This window comes from Antennarius striatus, chromosome 2 (assembly GCF_040054535.1).
Source record: "Antennarius striatus isolate MH-2024 chromosome 2, ASM4005453v1, whole genome shotgun sequence".
Lineage (NCBI taxonomy): Eukaryota > Metazoa > Chordata > Actinopteri > Lophiiformes > Antennariidae > Antennarius > Antennarius striatus.
The window spans coordinates 6560804-6588751 of NC_090777.1; the positions used below are offsets into that span (position 1 = coordinate 6560804).

The following is a 27948-nucleotide window of genomic DNA, read 5'->3' on the forward strand; positions in this document are numbered from 1 at the left end:
TGCAGGATACTCTTATATATCTTAAATTATAACTGCCAGAGGAGGTATGCTGCTGACTGTAATAAATTTGGTGAAGCCATTTTATTTGTCGTCACTCTTTCTTCCCTTGTCCACTCAGATCTGTTACTTGGAAACAACTAACAGTTTAAAGTGGTGGTTACTCTGCCGGGTCACTTTCCATATCCTCTTGCTGCTGTCTTATGGGAATTGATTTAATACCTCCAATATATAATCATAATGCACCACACTCTATCTAGTAATTGTAATGTCTTTCCTGTTGCTGCATACTGTATGTTATGCAGACATAATCCTCTACTGACCTCATAATTGCTCCACAGATGTCAGTTAATGAATGTTTATCTCCTCCAGTCACTTTCAGCCACAGCTTGTAGTAAATAGGGTTGAGCCGAGTACTTGTTTCAAATGAGTATCCGGTACGGAAGACACATTTTTCACGAAGAAGTGATTGGGGGCCATAAGCAAACCCTCTTGGCATTGTAACATCAGTGGCTTCAGCTGGCAGCAGCCATCACAGCATTATTGAATGTTCATAGTAGTTAATAATTTTCATTGTTTAGGTCTAATGATGACACCAACGAATTTTGAAGCAGGATACAATTGTTTTTATTTATATATTATATATATTATATTATTTTATAAAGTTCGAATTTGGGTTGGTAATTGTAGAGAAGCTATGTTATGTCAATTACATAAATAAAACACTCAGTCCTTATAGTTTTAATTTAGTGTCCTGATGTGTTTTTCCCTATTCCACCAATTTATTCTTGGATATTTTACTGATAATCAAATTATATACAAAAAATATCTGAGCAGTCACTACTCAGATCTCTTTTGTGTTTTGAAATTTTAATGATCAAACAATGTCAGGATAAAATATACACACATTTAGGACAAGTCAGGCTCCTGGAGGGTTGATACATTTCTTTTAAACCAAGTTATAACATTGCAAATTTTGAAAGCAGTCAAAATGACTCCCTTGGGAGTTCTAGTGTTAATCAACATTGTTTAACTTCGTGTGAAAAAAAAATGGCAAGAACACAGTAGCGGGCCGTGCATTTCACACTGAGGCCTTCAGTGATGTTCTCCTTAGTCAAACGTGAATAAATACAACCCATAATACTATACGCTGCACCCACCACTGACACCTATGTAGCGTTCAGGACTGACAAAACCGACTGAAATAACCATCATTTATAACACCACAGCTAGAGAAACTAATTACAGACATATACTAACACACTACTAGATGTTGCATCACCTCTATCATGTATAAAACAGGCTATTTTCCAGCAGGCAAACAAGTCAAAGTCAAATTCAGCTTTATTGTCAAATGTACCATATATGCACAACATACTGTACAGCACAGATGAAATTGCAGTCCTCTCTGACCCATGGTAAACAGGCAGTACAACAGGCAGTACAACACAGACAGTACAACTGGCAGTACAACACAGACAGTACAACACAGGTAGTACAACACAGGCTGGACAACACAGGCAGGGCAACACAGGCAGGACAACACAGGAAGGACAACACAAGTAGTACAACAGGCAGGACAACACAGACAGTACATTAGACAGTACAGCACGAAGTATGAGACGAAACACAAGGGATGGTAAACATCTCTATACACTCCTTAATCCCGAAGGGGAAGTGATGTGTATGTAGTCCCTGAGTTGATGGGGGAGAGAAAGATAGGTAGTAAGGTGATGGGGAGAGGGCAGGGCAGTGTGAGGGTAGAGTTCAAGGCTATGGCAGAGCAGGGAGGGAGTTGAGCCTCCTGACCGCCTGGTGAAAGAAACTGTCCTTGAGCCTGCTGGTTCTGGCCCACAGACTCTGCAGTCTCCTACCTGATGGCAGCAGGCTGAAAAGGCTGTGAGAAGGGTGGGTGGGATCAACTGCAATGCTGATGGCTTTGCGGGTGAGGCGGGTGTTTTAAATGTCTATGAAAGAAAGGAGAGAGACACCAGTGATCGTTTCAGCTGTTCTCACGATGCGCTGCAAGGTCTTACGGCAGGAAACGGTGCAGGCGCCGTACCACACGGTGATGCAGCTGGTTAAGATGCTCTCAACGGCGCCTCTGTAGAAGGTGAGCTCGATGGGGGGTTGGGCTCTCGCTCTCCTCAGTTTGCAGAGAAATTAGAGAAGCTGTTGGGCTTTTTTGGCCAGCGATGCTGTGTTGCGGTCCCAGGACAGGTCCTCGGAGATGTGCACACCCAGGAACTTGCAGTGGAAAGGGTCAGCAGCACCATCGATGGCTAGTGCAGCATGCTGAGTGCGTGTTCTCCTGAAGTCCACAACAATCTCCTTCGTCTTCTCCACCTTTAGATGGAGATTGTTGTCCTTGCACCACATAGCCAGGCAGCTCACCTCTTATCTGTAGGCTGTCTCATCATCGTTGATGAGACCCACTACAGTCGTGTTATCTGCAAACTTGATGAAGAGGTTGGAGCTGGAAGTCAGTGTACAGTCATAGGTTAGCAGAGGGAAGAGGAGGGGGCTCAGTATGCATTCCTGGGGGGCTCCCGAGTTCAGCGTGATGGTGCTGGAGGTGTTGTTACCAACTTGAACTGCCTAGGGTCTCCCTGTCAGGAAGTCCAGCAGCCAGTTGAGTATGGAGGTGTTGAGTCAGAGCTGGTCCAGTTTGTGGATGAGCTGCTGGGGGATGATTGTGTTAAATGCTGAGCTGAAGTCAATGAACAGCATTCTGGCGTACGAGTCTTTGGTCTCCAGGTGGGTGAGGATTGAATGTAGAGCAGGGGAGATGGCGTGATCGGTCGAGCGGTTGGACCGGTAAGCAAACTGAAAAGGGTCCAGGGTTGAAGAGAGGGCATATTTGATGTGGTGCATGACTAGCCGCTCTGAAGCACTTCAAGAGGATGGGAGTGAGTGCAACCGGGCGGTAGTCATTGATGCCAGATGGGGTGACTTCTTCGGGACTGGGATGGTGGTGGCTTTGAGGCAGGTGGGGACAACAGCCTGGCTCAGGGAGATGTTGAAGATGTCTGTGAAGACATCTGCGAGCTCATCAGCACAGTCTCTCTGGAACATTATGAAAACAGTGTAGATTCAGCAGATAGCCAGTCAATAATCCATTTTAATAGTCGAAGCATGTACACGAATTTTGAGCCTATCAAAGACTACTTGCAACATTTCACTTGTCCATTTAGCATCATTGCAATAACTGAAACCTGGTTCAATGATGATAAAGGTATTGATTTTTGTCTTGATGGCTATGAATTAAGATATATAAACAGAGTAGGTAAAACAGGAGAGGGGGTTGCCTTATACATTCACAAATCTGTTAAATTCAAAGTTTTAACTAATATGACAACAGCTGTGGAGGGATTATTTGAATGTTTAACAGTGGAAATTATAAATGATAAAAAGACAAATATCATCATGAGTTGTGTATACAGGGCACCTGGTTCAGATATAGAAACTTTCACAGACTGGATTGGTAAACAGTTTTCAACTGTCAAGCAAAAAAACATATTTATCTGTGGTGATTTTAACATTGATCTGTTAAACCAAACCAAGCACAAAACTGTTGATGACTTCACTGACACAATGTACAGCTTGTCTCTGTATCCAACTATAACAAAACCGAGCAGAATAACGTCATATAGTGCCACAAGGATTGATAACATCTTTACTAATATTATGGGAAATCAAATCACTAGTGGCCTATTTTTATGTGACATAACTGGCCACTTACCTTTTTTTACTTTGTATAATGGTAATTTCAAGAAAACTAAAGACATTATGGCAAAAATCTCCAAACGAATATTAACCGATGAAACGATCAAAGCCCTAAACAATACTTTGGTGCTCCAGGATTGGACTTCAGTGTGCAGTGTACCTAATGTGGACAGTGCTTATTGTACTTTTTTAGACATCTTCACTTCCATGTATAATAATCACTGCCCTGTAAAGATCATATTATTAAGGAAAAATGTCACAAAAGCCCTTGGATTACCAAAGGAATAATGAATGCCTGTAAAAGAATAACAATCTCTACAAATCTTTTCTCAAAATAAAAACAAAAGAAGTGGAACAAAGATATAAGAAGTACAAAAATAAATTAACCGATATCATAAGAACAAGCAAACGATTATACTATCAAAAAAAGTTGTATGAAAATAAAAACAATATAAAAGGAACTTGGAATACTTTGAATAGCCTAATCAAACAAAAATCCTCAAAGTTGACATACCCTGATTACTTTATTGATGAAAATTGTGGAGATTATAATATGAATAATGTAGTAAAGAAGTTCAACAATTTTTTTGTGAATGTTGGCCCTAAGTTGGCTGCTGATATTCTTGATATTGGAATTGCAAAGTCAACTATTGGAAATAATGCCTTTTCATTCTTCCTCTCAGCTACAAATGAGCAGGAAGTGACAAAGATCATGCAGAAGTGTAAAAGTAAGTCCTCCACCGACTGTCATGACATTAGCATGTCATTGGTTAAAAAAATTATACTAAAAATTGTCAAATCTTTAACTTATATTATAACTTGCCAGACTGGCCATTTTCCAAGCAAAATGAAAATTGCTAAAGTAATTCCACTCTTCAAAAATGAAAACAAACATGCTATTTAATAATTACAGACCAATCTCAAATTTTAGAGAAACTTTTCAAATCTCGACTTGAAAAGTTTCTTGAGAAATATCACATAATTAATGAAGGTCAGTGTGGTTTTCGAACCAAAAGAATTACATCAATGGCAATAACGGAAGCTACTGAAGAAATAACTAATGCACTGGAGCAGAAAAAGTATGCAGCTGGTCTCTTCATTGATCTGAAAAAAGCATTTGATACTATTAACCACGTAATATTACTAAATAAAATGGAAAGATATGGATTTAGGGGGTTGGCTGGGGACTGGTTAATTTACTGGTTAAAGTTAATTTAACTGGGCGGGTACAGTTCGTAAAAACGGGTCAACATTCATCAGATGTACTTCGCATTGCTTGTGGTGTCCCCCAGGGGTCAGTGTTGGGGCCCAAACTCTTTAATCTGTACATAAATGATATATTTAACACAACCAAACTCCTGAAACTCATACTATTTGGAGATGACACAAATATATTTTACAGTAGCGATGATTATTTTGAGCTTGTTAACACAGTAAATGGAACTAAACACAATAAAAGAATCGATGGACTCAAATAAATTATGTTTGAATATAAATAAAACCAAGATAATGATGTTTGGAAATCGCAACATAATGTCTGAACAAAAAATAAGTATTGATGGCACTCAAATTGAATTTGTAAGTGAAAATAAATTTTTAGGAGTTATAATTGATAGTAAATTGTCATGGAAACCCCATGTCAGACACATAAAAACAAAAATCTCCAAAACCCTCTCAATTATAAATAAAGCAAAACTATACCTTGATGGAAATGCACTCCGTACTTTATACTGCACCTTGGTCCTCCCATACTTTACATATTGTTTTGAAGTTTGATGAAATACTTACCAGAACACAATTAATCCTCTGATCATACTACAGAAAAGAGCAGTGCGGATCATTCACAAGGCTGGTTTTCTTGAACATACTCATAACCTGTTTACGCAGTCAAAGTTGCTAAAAATTCATGATATTGTACAATATAATACATCAATAGTTTTATATAAAGCATTCAACAAATTATTACCACCAAACCTCCAACGATTTTTTATAACTCCAGTCAGGGCTCATAACTTCAGAGGTTTTAGATATTTTTCATTGCCGAGAGCTCAAACCACGTGTAAACGTTTTTGTGTGTCTGTGTGCAGATTGAAACTATGGAAAAATCATGACTCACAACACAAGAAATGCCAAAATATAGAGATGAGGGTCGTTAACTCAAACTGCTGTTCTGTTTGTTAACATGTGCTCAGTGTTTCTTGATCATTGTTGGTATTTGTTAATTACTGTTGTTGGCATTTGTCCATTACCATTGTTGGTATATTGTACATTACCATTGTTGCTATATCATGCCTTCCTTACATTGTTGTGTGGAATTGTAATTGCAATGCGATAATTTCATTGTTGCCCATGGTGACGCCATCATGATGCAATTATTGTGTGGTTATCCTTGAATCTTCGAAGTAGCAGTGAAGCTCAGTGTTTGATCTCTGAATCAGGAACTGGGGTGGGATTACATAAGTTTTCTTCTTCCCACCCCATTTCAGGCAGAATTGTATTGTTGAGTTATGATCTTTGCTTATTATTTGCTTATTTAATTATTTTGTTAATTTTTGTCTTTTGTTTGTTTTTTTTGTTTTTCCTTGCCTTGCCTGATATAAATGAATAACTAACTAACCTCACCGGGCAGGGAAGCCGCCCGGTCGCTGCTTAAATTGAGGCAAGGCAACCGCAAGGTTTCAGATTACGCTATTGACTTCCGCACCCTCGCCTCAGAGAGCGAGTGGAACCCTGTGGAGTTGACTGACTCATTCTTTCAAGGACTCTCTGAAGCGATAAAGGACCAGCTGATTTCTGTCGATCCGCCCAAAGATTTAGATTCTCTCATAGCTTTGGCCATCAAGATCAATAAGAGACTCACGGAATGGAACCAGGAACGGGGACGACTTCAGGCTCGCTCATCGCCACACCGCGGATGGAGAAGGGACTCCCAGGATCGGCTGAATCACATTCGTCCACCGGCAACATGCTTGGTTCCCATCAGCTACCCCAAGGAGGAACCCATTCAGCTGGGTCGGACTCGACTGCCCGTTGAGGAGCGTCTCCGTCGACAGAGAGACGGCAGATGATATTACTGCGGACAGCTGGGACATCTCGTGAATGCCTGTCATATCAAGGGATCCGGGGCACATTCCAGAGAGCAGATTAAGGTGACCAGAAGCTGTGTCATTGGAAATCCTGCCCAATTCCAGCCTCAGGTGGGATTGTTTCAGACTCTACTTCTCTTCTGGTCTCTGTGTTCATTGACTCTGGTGCCGACGCTAACTTTATGGACTCTTCCCTAGTCAGGAGTTGAGTAAACTCACTCTACCTCGCCCCCTTGAGGTTAAAGCCATAGATGGCACCCCTCTTGGCAGAATATGGCATCGTGCTCAGTCGGTTACACTTTTTTTTCCAGACTCTCACACGGAGAGATTAAGTTTTCATATTTTAAATTCTATTGCTCATCAGGTGATTTTACGACACCCATGGCTCAAGGCCCACAATCCCAACTTTGATTGGGATAATGGGAGGATTACCTCTTACCGAATTGAGTGAATTCCTGTCCCCCTAAATCCAACAGTCCTTCCTCTGCCAATGATCCCTTGAACCCTAACATTGCTAACATGCAGCCATGTTACCATGACCTCACTGAAGTTTTTAGTAGGGGTAAGCTTCTCAGCCTTTTCTGGTATGGACTGATCATAACAATCTTGAATACTTAAATACTGCTAAAAGACTTAATGCTAGGCAGGCTAGGTGGGCTAGTTTTTTTAGTTGGTTTAATTTCACGCTGTTCTACGTATGTTTGCCCATGATCTGGTTGAGCCTGAACCCAAGGCCATCTTACCTGAAACTTGCTTTGTTGCTTCTCTTTCCTGGGAGGTAGAAGGCAGGGTTAAGTCGACGGCTGATGGGGTCACCGTTCCTCCTGAGTGTCCTGATGGAAAGCTCTTTGTGGTTCAGGCTCTCAGGTGGGAGGTGATTCATTGGGCCCACACTAATAAGACTGTCTGTCATCCCGGTATCAATAAGACTTTGTTTGTTGTTCAACGTTTCTGGTGGCCCAAGACGACTAATGGGTTGACATAGTCAACGCTTGCCCCCTTTGTGCCAGTAACAAGATCTCTCAGGAGAACTCAGGCCCTTGCCCATTCCTCAACAGTCCTGGTCCCACATCTCCATGGACTTCGTCACGGGGCTTCCCTCCTCTAACGGTAACACTGTGGTTCTGACGGTGGTGGACAGATTCTCTAAAATGGTTCACTTTATTGCTTTTCCCAAACTCCCCTCAGCCAAAGGAACGGCTGAGGTCATGATGTCACACATCTTTCGGGTTCATGGTTTCCCCAAGGACACCCAAGGTTTCTGATCGTGCCCCTCAGTTTGTCTCACGTTTCTGGAAGGAGTTCTACAACCTGCTTTCCTCCGGTTTTCATCCACAGACCTACGGGCAGGCTGAGTGTTTCAATCAAGAACTGGGGACTGGCCTACGCATCACGGCGTCCCAGAACCCCGACACCTGGTCACAGAAACTGGTTTGGGTCGAGTTTGCCCACAATACTCTTCCGTCTGCTTCCACTGGTTTGTCTCCCTTCCAACTTGTTCATGGTCATCAACCATCTCTGTTTCCCTCTGTTGACTCAGAGTCTTTGGTGCCATCTGCATTGGCCATGGTGAGGCGCTGTAGGAGAACCTGGAAGCGGGCCCGCCAGAATCTCCAATGGCAGGCCGCCATCTACAAAGCAGATGTGGACCGAAAGAGGACAATTGATCCACGTTACAGACACGGCCAAAAGGTTTGGTTGTCTACAAAGAACTTACCACTTCGGGTGGAATCCAAGAAACTCGCTCCCAGGTTCGTCGGTCCATTCCCCATTGCCAAAGTCATTAATCCGGTCTCACTCCAGCCGAAGCTCCCAAGGTCAATGCGAGTCCACCCCACATTTCGTGTAAGTCATGTCAAGCCTGTCAGGACCAGTCCTCTTGTCCCTCCGGCATTATTTGAGGGAAAACAGAGAGATGTAATGTGTGAAAAACTCAAACAAATCCCCATTTCAATATCAAATCAGAAATATTAACGGATGATGTCTTGGCACAGTTTGATGGAGCAATTCAGAGTTCACCATGTATATCTTTGGCCATTTATAAATCTACAGATGCTACTGATAATGCCCAGCTTTTGGTGTGTGTTAGGTTCCTTCACAAAGATAAGAAGGAGTTCTGGGGGGACCTGCTGGCTGTAACATCACTAACACACACAAGAGGAGAGGACATATATGCAGCAATAAAAGATATGCTGACAAAGAGGAGTATAGATATGAAGTGAGTGGTTTCTGTCCCCACAGATGGTGCCCCTGCAATGGTGGGAAAGGAGAGGGGGGCTGTGCTCCGGATGAACAAGGACAACCCATATACCATTACCTACCACTGTCTCATCCATCAAACTGTACTGTGTGCCACTCTATCAGAACATTTTGCTGAAGTCATGAGCACTGTGATGAAACTCATCAACATCCTCAAGGCATCCTAATCCCTTCAGCGTCGCCTCCTGAGAGGATTTCTAGATGCTGTGGAGGCAAATGCCAGTGACCTGCTACTGCACAACAACGTGAGGTGGCTTAGTAAAGGCAATGCGCTGGAGTGTTTCTGGTCTATTCGAAAAGAAATAGCAGCTTTCATAGAGCAGGTCAACAGTCAGAGAGCAGTTCAGTTTTCACTGTTTTTGCGAAATGAGCACAAGATCAAGATTCAAGGTGAGAGAGATGTTTTTCTTTATGTTGAGTTCATCAACAAGCTGATTGGAAACATCAGCAAAAGGTTCAACTGCTTTGGACTTGGGCAGTAGCTCCTCCTGCTAATCCAGAATTCTTTCCTCATCAGAGATGCCAGAGGATTTTCAAAGGACACGCAACAGACATTCAAGTGGACACATGTAGGATATTTACAGCTAGAACTCATTGATATGCAAGAAAATACTGCATTAAGAGAGCATTTTGTGGCAACTGACCCTGCTACTGTCTGGCTACAGACTGTGCATTGATGATGTTTGGATCAACTTACAGCTGTGAGTCAGCTTTTTCGACCATGAACATTATAAAAAAACAAGTACCGTTCCAAGGCTCACCAACGAACACCTACATGCCTCCGTAGTCTCCTGCCTGAGGGGAGGAGTTGGAATAGACTGTGTGCTGGGTGGTGAAGCGGAGTACGACCTACTAGCTCCGTAGCATGTTCATTAAGATGATCAGGGCATACAGATGACTCTTGAGACGATGGTTGGAAGTTCATGGGACTTTATTTTCAGAGCTCCGGGTCATTCTCCAATACTACAGAACAATGGTGAAATTCAGTACGAGAAGGACAAAATCTTATCTCAAGATAGTGGTATTTATACTGTTGAAGACAGGCATGATGTCACATGACTCTTTTACAGGAATGCAACTAATTCAAAGGGACAGTCTGAGAAACAAAATGTTGAAGGGACAGTCAGTCATCTTCAGATTACCACCGCTATATCCGCCACAGCGGGTCACAGGGAACCAGAGTCTATCTCGGCGGCATTGGCGGGGGACACTCCAGGCACGACGCCAGTGCCCCACGGAGTGACACACAAAGACATACAACCATGCACACACACACTCATTCGTACGGGCAATTTGGAACGGTCAATCAACCTGAGGCGCATGCTTTTGGAGGTGGGAGGAAGCCGGAGAACCCGGAGAGAACCCACGCAGACACGGGGAGAGCATGCTAACTCTGCACATAGCGGGACTTGAACACGGTCCGCCGTGTTGTGAGGCCGCAGCGCTAACCACTGCGCCACCGTGCCGGACAAATGGTGAAGGCATGTTAACCTCAGGGTCCATAAACTACATCTTCAAAGGCTGGGAAAATGAGGTTATTTAGAAAGTGTTGATTGTATCCTGTGAGCAGACCTCATTTACAGTTAAACAAAAGAACCAAGTGTGTGTGTGGGGGAGTAAATCCTGTGGATTTCACCAAATGTTCTTCTAACCCTAAAGGTTAGAAGGTCTTGTCAGTATTTCATATGCAATAAACCTGAGCAATAAACCAGAACAACAACCCTGGAGAACAAAACTAAGGGTGAGAAGATGACCAAAGGATTCAAATGCTTTTCCCATGTAAAGACTTGAACAATGAAATTTAAATTTCCTTCAGTGGCTGGGTTGGTGGGGTCTGCCATAATGTAGGTGGCCCTCCTTCTACACCTATTCGTGTAGATTTCTGTGGTGGTAGGTAGGCCACCCCCACACTCTTCTGTGCGGCCTTCACAACCCTCTGCAGAGCTTTCTTGTCTGCTGCAGAGCAGCTGCTGTGCCACATGGTGGAGAATGCTCTCCACCGCGCCTCTGTAGAAGGCCTTCAGGACGGGACTCCCCAGTCCAGCACGCCTCAGCTTCCCGAGGAAGTAGAGCCTTCCTGATGGTGGGCCTTCCTGAGCAGGTAGGAGGTGTTACAGCCCCAGGTGAGGTCCTTGGTGAGATGAACCCCCAAGTACCTGTAGCTGGAGACCACTTCCACAGCTGCTCCTCCGATGTGCAGGGGGGGAGGGGAGTGTCTTTTCCTCTTGAAATCCACCACCATCTCCTTGGTCTTCCCCACATTGATGCAGAGGTTGTTGCGTCTGCACCAGTGTACCAGGTGCTCCACCTCCTCTCTGTATTTGGACTCATCGTTCTGGATCCGTCCCACCACTACTGTGTCATCTGCGAACTTTACTAAGTGACAGCTGGGGTGTTTTGGCAAGCAGTCATATGTCAGTAGGGTGAACAGGAGGGGGCTGAGCACGCAGCCCTGTGGGGAGTCGGTGCTGACGGTGATGGGGGAGGAGACGGTGTTGTTAATCCTGATAGTCTGTGATCTGTCTGCCAGGAAGTCCAGGACCCAGTTCCCTGTGGTTGCCGACAGCCCCAGCTCTGACACCTTCTGCACCAGGATCTGTGGGATTATGGTGTAAAATGCAGCGGTGAAGTCCAGGAACTCTGCACATCTCCCTTTTTCTTAGAAATGGGCACCAGCACACTTCTCCTCCATTCCTCAGGCATCTTCTCACTATCTAAGATCCTGTTGAACAACCCAGTCAGAAACTCTACTGTCACCTCTCCGAGACACTTCCAAACCTCTACAGGTATATCATCCGGGTGCCTTTCCACTGTTCATCCTCTTCAATGCCCTCCACACTTCATCCTGACTAATCTTTGCTACTTCCTGGTCCACAACAGTCACCTCTTCTAGTCTTTGTTCTCCCTCATTTTCCTCGTTCATCGACACTTCAAAGTACTCTTTCCATCTTCCCATCACACTACTGGCACCTGTCAATACACTTCCATCCCTATCCTTAAACAACCTAACCTGCAGCACGTCCTTCCCATCTCTGCCTCTCTGACTTGCCAACCTGTGTAGATCAGTCTCTCCCTCATTACTGTCCAACCTAGCATACAAGTCATCATAAGCCCCTTGTTTGGCTTTGCTACCTCTACTTTCACCTTACGCTACATCTACCTCTACTCCTGTCTACTCGTCTCGGTCCTCTCAGTGTCCCACTTCTTTTTAGCTAACCTCTTTCTCTGTATACACTCCTGTATCTCCTCATTCCACCACCAAGTCTCCTTATATACTTTCCTTCCAGATGACACACAAAGTACTCTCCTATCTGTCTCCCTGATCACATTAGCTGTAGTTGTCCAGTTATCTGGAAGCACCTCCTGACCACCCAGAGCCTGTCTTAACTCCTTCCTAAAAGTCATGCAACACTCTTCCTTTTTCAGCTTCCACCATTTAATCCTCTGCTCTGCCTTAGCCCTCTTCATCTTCTTCACCACCAAAGTCATCCTATACACCACCATCCTATGCTGTTTGGCTACACTCTCACCTACCACTACTTTGCAGTCACTGATCTCCTTCAGATTAAACCGTCTACATAAGATGTAGTCTAGGTATGCTCTTCATCACTTCATCAAAGTCCAACCAGAATTTCTCATTCTCCTCCAGCTCACATCCAACCTGTGGAGCATACCCACTAACAACACTGAACTTCACACCTTCAATTTCTAGCTTCAGACTTATCACTCTATCTGACACTCTTTTTACCTCCAGGACACACACACACACACACACACACACACACACACACACACACACACACACACACACACACACACACACACACTGTATTGGCCCGAATATAAGACGACCCTGATTATAAGTCGACCCCCTCTTTTTCAAGACTCAAGTTTGAAAAAAGACTTTTTGAACACCAAATTTAATTTTTATACAGAAAATAATTACAGTACATCTGAAACAAATTATTATAACAATATATTCGAGAGAAAAAGCATGGTATTTTGCCTCATTCAAATCATGCAAAAACTGTCTATCACATCTTAATATCTGAACATTTACAGTATTTTCCGCACTATAAGGTGCGCCTAAAAGCCTATATTTTTCTCATAATCCTGTAGTGCGCTTTATAATCCAATGCACATTGTATATGGATTAATATTAATGTTAATATTGGTTAAAAACAAGATCGCAGAAAAAATGCTGGCAGTCTGGTCGGCAGTCATGCCGCACCAGGAAGCACCCTCACCCACGGATATACCGTGAGTCTTATCTGAGTGGCAGAATGCAACGTGGTTGCAACGTGGTTGTTGGCTGCGGTAAAGTCTGTTACTTACAATAAGTTTCATCTCACTGAATTCGATTTAGGCGAGGACATATTAATGTGGGTGACAACAGCATTAAGGTGACGATAGAACAATTGCAGAGTCAATCAGCCACCTCATATTTACTTTGCAACAGTGGACCCTGATCGCCGGGTCGCGACCCGATACTGGACCGCTGGCCATTAGATACCGTGTGGCACAGAACGTTTGAATTTTTCCTTTTTTATTGATTATCGGTGTATAAATGTTTTCTTTTGAAAAGTGACTTCAGTGCGGAATGAGGCACAGACAAATGTCTGATGTCTCTTGACAGGTCTCAGTCACTTGACAGGTTACCAGTCGAGAGCCCATAATTTAAGCCCACAAGCAAAAATGAGTGTTCTGCCTGGACTAAAGTCAAGGCAGAATATCCTGAGATCAACCAAAAAGCCCTTAAAATCCTCCTTCGATGTCCAACCTCCTATATTCCTGAAGCGAGATTTTCAGCAGTGACCACAAACAGAAATTAAAAAAAACTAACTACGGAGTAGACTGAAGTACACCGGATGTTCGGAACACACTTCAGGAGTCGTTGTCTCCTATTATGCCTAGATGGGACTGGCTCGCTACAAGGGCTCCCACCAATTTTCATTGTTATTTTTATTTGATTGACTTGTTCACCTTTTTATGTGGAAGTAATCAGTATGTGTCCTACGATGAATGCACTGATTAGTATTCGCAATATTTCAGAATGAACCTCATCAGCGCAGTGTCTTGAGTCGAGTTTTTGGATATAATTATTTCTTATTAAAGGGACAGTACAGTTAATTTTAAGTGACATGTATGTTATTCATCATAACGAAAAATAGAAGAAAAAATAAATTTTATATGTGTAGCATCATCTATTTGGTCAAAAAAGCTTAAAATCTGCGCCGCAGCAGCTTTCACATTCAGTGGTCAAGTGGGGGTCATACGTCATTGGAGCCAAACATAGCTTAGAAACCATAAGAAACAATGTAATTCTAGACGTGATTAACACCAAAAATATCATGGTTATCTGCGCAGTCGGTTGTGTCAACAGAACAGCAAAAAGATGCAACTTTAATAAATAATAAATTCACTGTGGAATTAATAACAACTAGAGTTGTCCAATAGTAATAAATGGCGGTTAGCTCAATGCTAACATAATATGGACAATCCCATTGACGGGCTAGCGCGTTAGCCTTTTTACGATACCTTCCCAGAAGGTATTCTAAAGAACAACAGGTCCTTGCCTTTTTGCTGTTCTGTGGACACAACCTTTCACCGCACAGGTAACCATGATATTTTTGGTGTTAATTGCATCTAGAATTGTACTGTTTCTTATGGCTGCTAAGCTATGTTTGGCCCCAGTGACGCATGACACCTACATGACCACTGAATGCGGAAGCTGCTGCGGCGCAGATTTTTAATTATATCCAGGCAGATCTGTGCATCGTTTGGAGCATACTTCTCCTGGTACCTATTCTAACCACCTGTAACATACCTGGGACTGTGACTAAAGAGCAACACTGGAGCACCCCTTGGCTCCACTTTCTGGCATTCCACCAGTGACAAAATCAAAACTGACATTTTTTGGATGCGGATATGCTGTTGTCTTTGCACGGATTCACAAGTGCTCAGATCATCAAGCCGACACGCACACCTACAATCAGGAGAACGAGCAGTAGCCGGCACACAGCCAAAATGTTTGTCCTACTGCTACTATTAGCAGGGGACGTTCACCTAAACCCTGGACCCTCCTCGCAACAGGGCGGCTATCATCCTGCCAAACATTATCCTGCCAGCGCAATTAAAAACATATCCAGCGACCGAAACCCTCCACCAGACTACAACACCATCATCAACAACCCCGCACCTCACCAGAGAGAATGTTACCCCTGTGGCATTGGGTGGCGTTTGTCCATCCACAGCCGTGATGGATGGGGGTCGACTGGCCACAGAGAAGGGCTGTTTGGCAGGAGCATGGACGGGTGATCGAGCCATCGTCAAGCCAGCGGAGTTTGATCGGCCGCAGGCCGCTGTAATTTACAATCGGGTGAGCCCTGGGGCTGCACTCGCCTCATCACCGAACAGTGTGCAACGCAACTCTTCTGGGACAATGGTACAGGGTAAACAAGGATGGCACCCCGCAAGGGTCACCAAACAACAACAGTCACTTGAATCACGTCATTGCACGGCATTAAAACAGAGACAGTTCAAGTTTTTTCAAACTGTAAATCACGCACAGGTCATTTGGAACTCACAATCAAAACCCAAAGGACTATTGGGAGGTCAGTTAAACATCAGTAGCCTGTTACCAAAAATAGATAAGGAAAGTGCTAATTGATTCTAACTTGGATTTTTTGTGTATAACTGAAACTTGGCTGAATAGCAATGTCTCCACCGACAGAATTAATATATCTGGATACACATGTTTTAGGAAAGATAGGACCACAGGGAAAGCACGAGGGGGGGTACTAATCTATATTAGGGAAAGTATTAAATGTGCAGAGTCAAACTTGTTGTAAACATGGGAGTGTCTGGGACTCAATGTAACACTTTCTCCCAACATGAATTTCAACATAGTTGTGCTGTATAATCCTCCATCTCATGACGCTGATTTTTATAAGGAACTGAAAAACCTTCTCTCTGCTTGCGATAAATGTAATGAGACTATATTTTTGGGGAACTACTGTGGTGGGGGTTTCGTTTTTCTTAAGGACAGGAGACAGTGTAAAATACAAGATATTTATTTTGTCAATTCAAATCATGTATAGGTTGAGTAGCAGTACAATAATATCATCCACAGGTTGAGTATGAGTCCAATAATATCATCGATGATATTGACAGACAGACAGGTTCAACAAACAGACAAGTTCAACAAATACTTATCTAAGCATGATGAGAGCTCTGGAGATGATGAAAAAGTCCTCCGGTGTGTTGTTGCAGAACATTCTGGGTACAGGAAAAAACTTCAAGTACAAACTAGGAAATGGATCACATATGTTTTTATACCCTAAAGGTGTGACTAGGGGGAGGTATTAACCTCGGCCCATCTGCTTTCAACCAGTTCTTTACGGGCTTTCAGTTGGTACGTCATGACCTCCAGACGTTACCAAAAATATCAAGTGGACAGTTTCACAAAACTATTTTGATGACATAATATAATTAGTCACGCAAACCCTGTGAGGATCTGCTGCAGACATTCTTTGGATGTCCCTGTGCAGAAACATACATTCTAATTTCAGGTATAGCATATGAAATGATCTGGCTAGCTGCTTCTGTCAGTGTCTAACTTCTTCCAAGGATACCCACAGTCATGCAAGCATTTCCAAATATGGTCTAACAGGAATTTTTTTCATGCAGCGTCTTCATGACCTCGAGACATCCTGGTGCCACCTTCACATGCGCTGAATAATATGACACACACAACACTACAGATTTTTGGTTCACTTAGATAATATTATTTTACTATATTATTTTATTGTATTAAAAACTTTCCACCACACTACAATGTGAACTGGGCCGATAAAAAGGTCAAATCCAAACTGAAATCCGTAAGGGAGAAGTATAAATATAGACAGTTGATAGATAAACCCACCCGCATCACTAGGACGAGTGAAACTCTTATAGACCTGATTTTCACAAACAGGCCGGAGAGAATAATAAAAACTTATAATCTTATCACTGGGCTTTCAGATCACAACATGGCTTTGATAGTAAGAAAACTAACAGGAAAACATCGGATCCACCACTGTAAAATGGGAAGTTGAACCTTAACATCAGGAATCACTAGGGCAAACTTAGCTAACTTTGAACAGGATTTAATGGAAATAAACTGGGATAGGGTGACTAGAGAGCAGGATCTCTCTATGAATAATTTCACCTCAATCCTGGGCAAATTAATAAAGAAATACACCAAGACATGGAAAAGCAGGGCAAAGAAATATTCTTTCCCCTGGTTTAATCATGATATCCTCCAGATCGCGAAAAAGCGAGATCTTGCCCTTAAAAAGTCCCTAAAAACAAAAAACAGCACTGATCACCTTCTCTTCACAGGCTTGAGGAAGAAAGTGCTGTCTGAGCTACGGAAGGCCAGGAGTAACTACTTCCACAAGCTTATGTGGAAGTGAAATAATGCATGCGTAGGTCACATTTCAAATCAGAGGAAACACATTTTCAAGTTTGGCAGCGAATAACCAGATTGTCCAAAAAACAGGAAGACAGGAAGCGGGTCAACCTGACATGGGGTGGTTACCTAGGTTTGGATAGTTGCCAGGAAATCTGATGTTTCTTGTTTTCCCATGAATAAGACACTCAAACCTCTCACGTACACAAGAATGAAGGACTGTGACTATAAAAGGGTCAGGAGACATGCATCCAGGGGCTGTTCCCAATTGATCTGTACTGATGATCTGCGTATCAACAAAATAATTCCCATTTTGGCTGTAAAAACACCCTCCTTATACACTCTCACCACACTTATTGAAGAGGCTAATGGCAACAGCTCTAAGCTGTGGCAGCGTATCAACCATGTAGCTGACTCAAATAAGCATAAACACGTTAAAATAAAAGGTCTGAAAGTACACAACAGCCTTGCTGATAATAATGTGGCTATGGCTGATGCTTTCAACAATTTCTTTATTAATTCAGTAGAGGAATTGTCCACTAACTTTAGAACCATTGAGTCACCATGTGAGGAGAATAACAATGCCCATCCAGATGATTTTCAAATCAAAGTGGTATCCGGTGATGCAGTAAAAAATGCATCATAAATATGAGTAGTTCAATGTCAAAAGACATCCATAGTTTATATGCTGAACTAATAAAAAAAACCAGACCTCCTTACCAGAGCCCATTACTATTACTTATTATTATCCATAAAAACAAATAGATTCCCAGACAGCTGGAAAACGGCAATAATTTCCCCGATCCAAAAATCAGGGAACAAGGATTTAGCTAGTAATTACAGACCTGTTGCCATTCTTCCTGTTGTTTCTAAAATATTAGAAAAGATTGTTGCTACACAACTCACTGAACATCTTGAGTCTAGACATCTACTGCACCCACAGCAGTTTGGATTCAGACCTAAGCACTCTACAGAAACAGCTAACTGCTACTTACTTGACAAGTTCAAAGCACTACTGGTGAGGGGACATGTTGTGGGGACGGTGTTCTTGGACCTCAAAAAGGCCTTTGACATTGTCCATCATGGAGTCTTATTGTCTAAGTTAAAACACTTTAAAATGTCAGCAGAAGCTCTACAGTGGTTTAAGTCATATCTGGGAGGGAGACAGCAGTGTGTCAGGGTCACTGGGGAGAAATCAACGCTGCTCCCTAACAACATGGGACTGCCCCAAGGGTCGGTACTTGGACCACTGCTGTTTACTATGTACATAAACGATCTAACAAATACCTGTCCAGGCATTAGCTGCCAGATGTATGCTGATGACACTGTCATCTATGCATCTGCTAAAACAGCCAGCATGGCAGCTGCGCAGCTGACACAGGAATTAGAGAACATTTCAAACTGGCTAGAGTCATCACATCTAATTTTAAATGTACAAAGAACAGTTTCAATATTCATCTCCATCCGCAGCAGGCCTGCTGCTGATACCTTTGAGGTTCGTACCAAAAAGGAAAGTCTTGCTGAAATGAGTGAGGTAAAATATTTAGGTATAATCTTGGATAAAAACCTAAAATTTGAAAAACAGGTAAAGCATATAATTATGCAAGAAGGTTAAACCAAATCTAAATTGTTTCCATCATATTAGAAGGGACCTATCGGCCAAAACTGCACTACTGTACATGCATGCAATGATTTTCTCACACCTATCATACAGTATTACAACATGGTCACAATCCTCTCAAACTGTCTTAAAACCAATAACGTCATTATACAAACAGGCAATAAAAATCATGGATCAAAAACCGATGAGATGGCACCTTTGTGGTATCCTAAAAAAACACAACCTTCTTACGTTTGAAAATCATGTGTTCTTTTCTACTATCAAATTGGTTTTTAAGTGTTTGCATGGTCATGTTTCACCTCTGTTCTCTGGACTGATTCATCGACTCCCGAGCTCTGGTAGAGCAACCACATGAGCCTCAGCAAGTGGCAACTGTATTGTTCCCAGATGTAACAACTCTTTCGGATAGTCTGCCTTCTCAGTAAAGGGAGAAAACCTATGGAACTCTTTGCCCACGGTTCTAAAACTAGAGACAGATGGTAATGTGTTCTACAGAGGGCTCAAACTATGGTCAAAATCAAATCAACTGTGCTCACATGTATAGCCTCTGACTGGTTATTAAATTATGTTTACTTTTGTACTGAAGGTTTTGTAATGTACTGAAACGCTGCTCTAAATATTAACAGAATGTATTTTATGTTTTGTACTTGATTGGGCGTTTATTTTTAACTATAGTGGTACTGTTTTGTTATTTGTATTCTCTTTTGTTAGAAAAGTCTCCCATGGACAAGTGGTGAAAATTAGCACTCGTGCTAACACACTGTAAACTGACGCATCTACAAGTTGTGCAACTGCAATGAGCAATGTGTTTGATATGTCCATGTCAAATAAATAAACATAAACATAAGCTTTTTTGACCAAACGGATGATGCTACACACATAAAATGTTTTTTTTTTCTATTTTTCATAAACAGAATAACATATATGTCACTTAAAATTTACTTACTTTACTGTCCCTTTAACAAGGATTTTTGTTCTAAAATTAATAATTTAGTTTACTGAGATGTTGTAATCAATTTGTGAAACAAAGGTTTATTTTTTCTGTTGATTTCTGCATTTGACATTAAACCTCTGCAGTGATTTATTAATAAACTACAGCCGTCCTGGCGTCGCTGATGATTATCGAGCAAATGAAGGCCGGTCTGTCAAAATGTTGTCTTAAATGAAACCGGCCCATGGCGCATAAAAAGTTAGGGACCACTGCTGTACAATATTAAATATGATGAAAATGAGGGAAACCTGAGTCTGACCTGAGTGAAGGATGTTTTTGTGATTCATCTTCAGCTGATGCCATGTGCGCTTCACCCCCGTGGGACTGCACCTGAATGAAATGAATTAATGAACTATCATTCACTCTGTTCCCACACCATAATGTTATCGGAATTGCACAGCATTACATTTAAACTTAGAAGAAGAAGAAGAAGAAGTACACTTTATTAATCCCCGCAGGGAAATTACACAGTCACTCAGGTATATTTTACATGTTCTTGTGTTAGTTTTTTTTTTTTAATGGCAATCAGTGTATACACAGGCCCCGTGAAACACAGCACACAGGGGGGCCTGTAAGCATGCAGTTAGCGTTAGTACACACATCAAACATCACACATAGGGAGGCAGAGTGACGGGCAGCGGCCTCAGGAACGCGCCCCAATTGAGCAGCTTGTAGGGGGGACGGTGCCTTGCTCAAGGGCACCTCGGCAGTGGCTGGGAGGTGAGCTGACACCTCCCACCGTCAGCTCACACTCCCTCCGAGGATGTCCTGGCGGGAGCGGGATTCGATCTGCCGATGGTTGGGGCGAACTGTCTACAGGACATCTGCTCTACCGCTGAGCCACTGCCGCCCCCCTTACGCATTTACTCGAGCAGCGATTTCCTCCCACGCCTTCTCCCTCTCCGTTGCGGCCACAGCGCTGTTGCTCTTGCCTCTAAAAATGTGCTGGACATCGTTGAATTGGGGTTCCATTGATGATAGCTTTTTATAGTGTTGTCGCACCTGCTAAACTGCGGGTAAATCTACCCTGAGTTACTTAAACTACCCCTGAACAGCCTTGAAACCGGAATCCCTGGTTTTTCCAAACTCAGGGTAAATCAACCCAGAACCATAGGTTTACCTCAGGGTATGTTAACCCTGCCTTCGTGAAACGGGCCCATTGATTGTTTATGCTGTTTATGATTACATTGTTTATGTCAAGGAATTGTTATTATTGTTAACTAGGTTTTGAACTAACTAGGTTTTAAACTCGTTTTTGAACCCACTAGGTTTTAAACTAACTAGTTTCTGAAGTAACTAACTAGGTGTTGAACTAACTAAGTTTCTAACTACTTTTTGAACGAACTAGGTTTTAAACTAACTACTTGTTGAACTAACTGACTAACCCACCAGGTTTTGCACAAACTAGGTTCTAAACTGACCACGTTTTAAAATAACTCACTTGGTTTTGAACTAGGTTTTAAACTAACTAGTCGTTGAACTAACTAACCAACTAACTATTTAACTAACTAACTCGGTTTTAAATTAACTAAGTGTTGAACTAAATAGGTTTTGAGTAATTATTCAACATAAACAGTGTATTTATGTATGTTATCTTCATCTTCATCTTCATCTTCCACTGTTTATCCGTAGTTGGGTCGCGGGGGCAGCAGCTTCAACAGGAAGCCCCAAACTTCCCTTTCCCCTGCCACATCCACCAGTTCCGACTGGGGGATCTCAAGGCCTTCCGAGGCCAGTGCTGAGATATAATCCCTCCACCTGGTCTTTTGTCTGCCCCGAGGTCTCCTCCCAGCTGGACGTGCCAGGAACACCTCCCTAGGAAGGGGCCCCGGAGGCCCCCGCACCAGATGCCCAAACCACCTCAACTGACTCCATTCCATGTGAATGAGCAACGACTCGACTATGAGCCCCTCGCAAATAGCATTGTTTCTCATCTTATCTCTAAGGGAGACAACAGCTATCCACCTGAGAAAGCCCATGTCTGCTGCTTGTATCCGCGATCTGGTTCTTGTCTAGAAATGAAGACTGAACGGTAGATGGAGAGCTTTGCCTCTCGCCTTAGCTCCATCTTTGTGACAACAGTGCAGTAAAGCGACTGCAATACTGCTCCTGCTGCCCCAATTCACTGTCAAATCTCACGTTCCATTGTTCTCTCACTCGTGAACAGGACCCCAAGATAACTAAACTCCTTCACTTGTGGAAGGACCTCATTCTCCACTCGGACAAGGCAGTCTGCTGGCTTCCTGCTAAGGACCATGGCCTCAGATTTGCAGGTGCTGATCCTCATACCCGCCGTTTCACATTCAGCTGTAAACCGGACCAGTGAGCGCTGCTGGTCACAGGCCGATGATGCAAATAGGACCACGTCATCTGCAAAAAGCAGCAATGCAATCCTCAGTCTACCAAACTGTAAACCCTCCCCACCACGACTACGCCTCAATATCCTGTCCGTGAAAATCACGAACAGAATTGGTGACAAAGCGCAGCCCTGGTGAAGGCCAACAGCCACTTGGAACAAGTCCGACTTACTGTCGAGAACCCGAACGCAGCTCTCACTTTGGGCGGACAGGGATTGAATGACGCTGAGGAGAGGCCCTTAACCCCATCCTCTCGCAGTACCTCCCACAGTGTATCCCTTGGGACCCGATTGTACGCCTTCTCCAAGTTCACAAAACACATGTAGACTGGATGAGCGTACTCCTGAGCCCCATCTAGCTTGCCTGCGAGAGTGAAGAGCTGGTCCGTTGTTCCACGACCAGGACGGAACCCACATTGTTCCTCCTCAATCTGGGATTCGGCAATTGGGTGGAGTCTCCTTTCCAGCACCTTGCAGTAAACTTTCCCGGGGAGGCTGAGGAGTGTGATGCCTCTGTAGTTGGCACACACCCTCTGGTCCCCCTTTTTAAAAAGAGGAACCACCACCCATGTCTGCCACTCTTTCGGCACTGTCCCAGACTTCCACGTAATGTTAAAGAGGTGTGTCATCTATGACAGCCCCTCAACACCTAGAGCCTTCAGCATTTCTAGATGAATCTCATCAATACCCGGGGCTTTGTCACTGTGAAGTTGTTTAAATACCTCGGTGACTCCGCCCAGACAGATTGATTTGAATCCCCCATCATCCTCCAGCTCTGCCTCTGCAACAGAGGACAGGTCAGTTGGGGTAGTTGTATTCAGGAGTTCCTCAAAGTGTTTCTTTCACCGACCGACAACCTCTTCAGTTGAGGTCAACAGTGTCTTATCCTTTCTGTATACACCTTGAATGGTGCTCTGTTTTTCCCTCCTGAGGTGTTGGACAGTCCTCCAGAACAACTTTGGTGCCGTCTGAAAGTCCTTCTCCATGGCCTCTCCGAACTCCTCCCACACTCTCTGTTTTGTCTCCATCATAGCCGAGGCTACAGTCCTTTTGGCCTGTCAGTACCCTGCAACTGCTTCAGGAGTCCCCAGGGACAACATGCCCCTGAAAGCCTCCCTCCTCAGTCAGATGGGTCCACATGGGTCCACCACGGTGTTCAAGGGTTACCGCCCCTTGAGGCACCCAAGACCTTGAGACCACTGCTCTCAGCTGAAGCTTCAGCAATGGAAGCTTTGAACATCGACCATTCAGGTTCGATGTCCCCAGCCTCCACAGGGATGCACGAGAAGCTCCTTCGGAGGTGGGTGATGAAGGCCTTGCGGACAGAGTCCTCCACTGTTCCCAGTTCACCCGCACTACTTGTTTAGAAGGTCAGATGATACGATCACAAGATCGATCAGTGACCTCCGACCCAGGGTGCTCTGGAATCACGTACACTTATGAGCTTTGTGCTCAAATAAAGTTATGGACAATCGATGAGTAGCACAGAAGTCCAACAACATAATACTGCTCAGGTTTAGATCAGGGAGGCCATTCCTCCCAATCACACCCTTCCAGGTGTGTCCATCATTGCCGACTTGTGCATTGAAGTCCTTCAGAAGAACAATGGAATCCCCATTTAGGGACCACAAGAAGGCCGGATATTTTGATTGTTTATGTTTACACTGTTTGCGTTTACACTGTATGTTTGCACTTTTACACCCTTCATACTAACACACACCATGCTGCCACAATATGAAGGGTCTCTATATCGTTATTTATTACACCATTGCACATACTGTTTTGTAGGTATCTGTTTATTGTATATTTTAGTGTTAGCGTAGGCTTTCTGTTTATTAAGTCTGGTTTTTGCTCTTTGCACTCTGCTTTTCTTTTTTTTTGTGTGCATCAATCCTGCTTTATGTGCCTTAATTGCCCAGTGGGTACTATTAAAGTTTTTCTGAATTGAGTTTGAATGAATATTATTATTGTTGTTGTTATTATTATTATTATTATTATTATTATTATTATTATTATTATTATTATTATTATTAATAATAATAATAATAATAATAATAATAATAATAATAATGATAATGATAATGATAATAATAATAATAATAATATTGTTTTGAAAATCACATTTCATTCTTAAGAATCTTATGGTGCTAAATAATGTATGAAATAATAAAACATGAATGTAATGCTGATTGGGGGCAGCAGTAACTCAGTCTACTAAGTCTTGGACTGGGGACCGGAGGGTCGGTGGTTCAAGACCCGTGTAAATTTCGGAGTGTGAACTGACAATGGGAGGTGTGAATTCACCTCCTGACCACTGCCAAGGCACCCTTCAGCAAGGCGCACTCTCCTTTATGAATTGCTCTTTGGAGGTGCACCATGAAGGAGCTGTTAGGTTATAATTTCAGTATGCGAGTAACTTCATTATTAAAGTTCTACATATTTGTTCTGTAATGCACTTTAAAGTAAAAAGCTGCTATGCTGCTATGTTGCAGTAATGTAAAATAAATAGAAAACAACTTCATTATATTGATTATTAATATTGAGGGGATACAGTACAAACTTGCAAACATAATATGGTCATGACCAAGCAGCGCTGTCACAACTGTAAAAAAAACCCCCCACAAGAGCAGTCATTAAATTATATGATAACTGCCTGTTAAATGTGCATTCAATGTAATAACTAATTAACTCTGAGATCTTTGAGAACACTGTAATTTATTTCACAAAAAAAAGATTGCATTTAAATTTTGATGACTCGTGGAAAATAGACTTTGAAATCTGTTGTAAAATGATTTTAAGTGATTTAATTGTAAAAATCTTCATAATAAATTACTATAAATATTCTTTAGAGGATGTATGGACACCCAGTATCAAAAGATTAACATGATAATTTTTATTGCAGTGTGTGGCTGTGTTACGGTAGTGACACTTTTGCAGTAAAACATTTCAAGAACAGGCAAGGCATTAATGTATGAAATTTGACAGCACCTTTTCTGGACTTGTACCATAGAAACATGACACAATTTATGGACAAGGTTTTTGGAAAAATACAACTTTTGAAAATGTGTTTCCAACTCTGAACTTTGCACAAATTCAGTAGAATGGCTAATATATACTCAACAAAAATATAAATGCAACACTTTTGTTTTTGCTCCCAATTTTCATGAGATAGACTTAAAGATCTATAATTAATTCCAGATACACAATATTACCATTTCTCTCAAACATTGTTCACAAATCTGTCTAAATGTGTGATAGTGACCACTTCTGCTTTGCTGAGATAATCCATCCCACCTCACAGGTGTGCCACATCAAGGTGCTGATCTGACATCATGGTTAGTGCACAGGTGTACCTTATACTGCCCACAATAAAAGGCCACCCTGAAATGTGCAGGGTTTTGGTTTTTTTTTGCTTTATTGGGGGTCTGGGGACTCAGAACCAGTCAGTATCTGGTGTGACCACCATTTGCCTCATGCAGTGCAACACATCTTCTTCGCATAGAGTTTATCAGATTGTCAATTGTGGCCTGTGGAATGTTGGTCCACTCCTCTACAATGGCTGTATGAAGTTGCTGGACATTAGTGGGAACTGGTACACGCCATCGTATATGCCAATTAACACATCCCAAACATACTCAATGTGTGACATGAGTATGCTGGCCACGCAGGAACTGGGACATTTTCAGCTTCCAAGAATTGTGTACAGATCCTTGCAACATGAGGCCGTGCATTATCTTGCTGAAACGTGAGGTGATGTTCATGGATGTATGGCACAACAATGGGCCTCAGGATCTCGTCACGGTATCTTTGTGCATTCAAAATGCCATCAATAAAATGCACCTGTGTTCTTCATCCATAACAGATACCTGCCCATACCATAACCCCACCACTGCCATGGGCCACTCAATCCACAACATTGACATCAGCAAAGCGCTCACCCACACAACGCCACACATGCTGTCTGCCATCTGCCCTGAACAATGTAAAGCGAGATTCATCCGTGAAGAAATGACGTTTGTGCAGAAATTGTTTGGTTTTGCAAACCAATTGTTTCAGCAGCTGTCTGAGTGGCTGGTCTCAGACGATCTTGGAGGTGAACCTGCTGGATGTGGAGGTCCTGGGCTGGTGTGGTTACACGTGGTCTGCGGTTGTGAGGCTGGTTGGATGTACTGCCATATTCTCTGAAACTCCTTTGGAGATGGCTTATGGTGGAGAAGTGAACATTCAATGCACAAGCAACAGATCTGGTTGACAGTCCTGCTGTCAGCATGCCAATTGCACGCTCCATCAATGCTTGTGGCATCTGTGGCATTTTGCTGTGAGACAAAACTGTACATTTCAGAGTGACCTTTTATTGTGGGCAGTATAAGGTAAACCTGTGCACTAATCATGTCAGATCAGCATCTTGATGTGGCACACCTGTGAGGTGGGATGGATTATCTCAGCAAAGAAGTGCTCACTATCACACATTTAGACAGATTTGTGAACAATGTTTGAGAGAAATGGTAATATTGTGTATCTGGATTGAATTATAGATCTTTAAGTCCATCTCATGAAAAATGGGAGCAAAAACAAAAGTGTTGCGTTTATATTTTTGTTGAGTGTATATACACAGACATTTATGACTGGAGCAGTGATAATCTCAGCCTATTGAACCACTTGCACAGTACAGTGTATGCAATTCTTTACCCACACTCCTGTCTGCTTGTTGCTGCAGGGCCTGCGTTGTTTATTTATTTTTCATTAATTATTGTCGACTACTTCTTGTGAAATACTGTACTGTACACGCTATTCTGGCTCTGTTGCTCCGGCCGGAGTTGCCCATGTTTGTGATTGGTCAGAAAACGCGGACACCGCCTCCATTATGTGCACGCGCTCAAACCGGGAATGATTTGCCGTGTTGTAACGAACGTCTTCTCAGCCTTTAGCTGACATGTTCGTGTAAATCGATCCAGACACTGGAAGATACCATCGGTATGCGGAAGTCGCTTCGTAGTATAGACTCCTTTTTGTGCTGTGTCTCCGCTTCCTGAGGACTTCCGTAGCAGCACTAGTCACATGACACACCAACACTGACCTGACGCAAGCAAACATTTTTCATTTGGCTGTACCTCGTCTGCGAAGGTAAGAGTAACGTTACCAGAAAACTGTTTGATGGTCCGTTCATCCTGAATATCTCATGTTACCAGATACATGTCCGCAATATGTCCCATTACATGTCCGCAATATGTCCCATTCATTCCCATCGCATAGACCCTAAAGGGAATTGTTGTCTCGCTTCATAAGTAAGCAAATTAGCACTGCACCAGAAATAGTTATTGTAGCTGACAAGCCAAGGTGTGGCTAGAAGCTTGCGAACTGTACAGCAAACTTCGATGCTGACGTCATCGTTTACCCTTCCTGAACTAAGTGAAAACAGTAGGAGCCTATGTCAAACTAAAAATCCATGAGAATTACACA

The 27948-nt window shown here is 42.8% G+C and overlaps 1 protein-coding gene and 2 long non-coding RNA genes across 3 annotated transcripts in view; 1 reads left to right on the plus strand and 2 right to left on the minus strand.

Annotated features, from left to right (window-relative positions):
• Positions 1 to 700: 700 nt before the first annotated feature.
• LOC137602761 (uncharacterized) lies at positions 701 to 12788 on the minus strand. Its single transcript, XR_011037199.1, has 4 exons — positions 8527 to 12788; positions 7553 to 8440; positions 6584 to 6826; positions 701 to 3063 (listed from the first exon to the last, which is right to left on the minus strand). It is a non-coding gene; the product is annotated as an uncharacterized lncRNA (long non-coding RNA).
• A 2011-nt stretch (positions 12789 to 14799) lies between these two features.
• LOC137602762 (uncharacterized) lies at positions 14800 to 27919 on the minus strand. Its single transcript, XR_011037200.1, has 3 exons — positions 27629 to 27919; positions 20392 to 20462; positions 14800 to 16346 (listed from the first exon to the last, which is right to left on the minus strand). It is a non-coding gene; the product is annotated as an uncharacterized lncRNA (long non-coding RNA).
• Positions 27341 to 27948, plus strand: part of renbp (renin binding protein) — a 39209-nt gene continuing 38601 nt past the window's right edge. Inside the window, exon 1 of the mRNA XM_068325737.1 lies at positions 27341 to 27612. The gene's annotated coding sequence lies outside the window, so the exon portion shown is untranslated. The remainder of the gene's footprint in view (positions 27613 to 27948) is intronic.